This window comes from Chaetura pelagica, unplaced genomic scaffold (assembly GCF_000747805.2).
Source record: "Chaetura pelagica isolate M959 unplaced genomic scaffold, ChaPel_1.0 scaffold109, whole genome shotgun sequence".
Classification (NCBI taxonomy): domain Eukaryota; kingdom Metazoa; phylum Chordata; class Aves; order Apodiformes; family Apodidae; genus Chaetura; species Chaetura pelagica.
The window spans coordinates 2,856,048-2,858,288 of NW_009970725.1; positions in this window are offsets into that span (position 1 = coordinate 2,856,048).

The window sequence follows — 2,241 nt, forward strand, 5'->3', positions numbered from 1 at the left end:
GCAGGACTGCACTGGAGTAACTTTAGCAATAAGCACATGATGGGAGTTTTGTGCCTTTTCTCCACGGGCATCACTGTACTGAAAAAAGATCAACTCACATGAAGCTTTTTCGTGTTCTCTAAGGATCTTTCAACAAAATCTCAAGGTTATAAAAAAGATTCCCTAGGATCTGTTAGATTTTTATTTTTTTTTTCAGGAAATAGCTCGAGAGTTGAGGAAAGATAGGGTTAGTGGGAATTTGTGAGGTAACATTTCAAAATGAACACATGAAGGCATCAAATACCCTTGAAAAGTTTCACGTGGTTACTCTATTGGTTTGCACTTCCATGTAATTTGCTTTGAAGTTCTCAGGCTCCAGCAGCTCTTTGTGCAGCTTTTTCTTCCCAGAGCAAAGTTTACCAGAGTATGAGTAAAGCTCTGGCAATCAACAGCTACTTGTACTGTCAAAGTTCTAAGTTTGCCCTCCTGTGTCATGTCACAAAGGTTTTTCCATTGTTATAATTCACACTTTAAATTCTCTATGCCCATAGTAAATGAAATAGTGTAAGAGCCTGAGTTCTTGAATGAGTGGAAATGCTACTGTTGTCCTTAAGGGAAATCAGATGAAAACTTCATCAAAATACAATATGCTAAACCAAACACAAGTGGAACTGGTCTGATTTGGAGATGACAATTAAGATATGCTACTTTGCATGCCTGTAACACCTGTACTCATAAAACACAAAGATGGGAAAGGCTAGAAGCTCTTCTGGCTCATCTCTTTAATTGAAACAGAGTGCTGTATCACAGATCCCTACCTCTCTGTCCACTTGCAGCATAACCTTCCCAGGCAGCTGAATTTCTCTGCTTTTCCTGTGAGACTGCTTTCTATTTGCTGCCAGGACATTTCTCCAAAAAAATTCCATTAGTAGTTTTACCTCATTACTGTAGAAATGCCCTTCTGTACCTGCACAAGCTATTTATAATGTAAATTAAATTCTGTTCTGAGCTGTTGGTGGATGACTCCTGCAACTTTGTCAAAACATGAGGGAAAAGCTCCCTCCGTGGTGAATATATCCATAGAATCTCTTTAACTGTTGCTACATTTCTTATAAGACATCTTTAATCCTATCTCCAAATAATCCAGTTTTTAAATCTTTCTTCAGAAAACATGCTCCCCACACTCTGAATATTTTCATTGCTCTTTTCTGAAATAAATTTTTTACTTTTAAGTTTTGATGCCAGTGCTAAATGCAATTATTTTAAGTGCAAACTTAAGCAATCAGAAGGCCAGCCTCTCAGCATGAAAGCAGCCTATATACAATATGATTCCTAGGGGTTTTTTTAACTTTTCACCAATGAGTTGCTTAAAATCAGTAGATCTGGGGAAAGCACCTTTGCCCATGGATTACTCTAAATGCTCTAAATACATATTCTTTTGGTTATATGATTGGCCATTGCAGGCATGTCCATGAGGGCTAAATATTCCTTTAATATGTTCTCGAAATTTAGTTCCACCTCCTAAATGTACTTCCAGTGTTAAAGGAAGGGCTAAACCATCACAGCCCATGTGCAGTTACAAGTTGAGTATATGAGTTTCTAAAGGCAAAGGAAATATTTGATTCCCTTTGGTTTCCTCTTTTCTCTTCTCTTGCTTCCATTTGGAAATGAAGAATGAGCTAATATTTCCATGAAATGAAGACAAAACCAAGTACACATTTATGCTCAGATTACTGCAATTATCCTACCAACTAATGTGAAGTAGAGAAAAGCATCTTATGCACTCACCAAAGGGTTAAAATAAGTGCCTCTCAGATTAAGCACCATGAAATCTGTCTTCTGTATTTTACTCTATTATTTGGATGATTACAGTTCCTGTTATTATTAAGCAAGCTCAGGGCCTATTACTATAAGCTCCATAAAATCATATAAAAAAGAAGATCCCTAAAGATCCTGCAATTTCAATTAAAAAAGGAAAGACAATGGGAAATCTGGTAATTTAATTCTGATGTCTGGTGCTACAGATGAGTTATCCTTGCACAAAAACATTATTTAATCTTAAAATACATATTTATTTTTTTTAATAAGAGCATTTCAATGCTTAACATCACTTCTTTAGAAATACTGGTGTTTACTAGCTGTCCCAGACGTTTGCTTTTGTCTCTTTAAAGTAGCTGTTTTAACAGTTAACCTGTATAAATTGTGATTCTGATTAACAGAAATATAAAGAATGAAATGTGAGAAGCCTGGTCCAACCTAGGG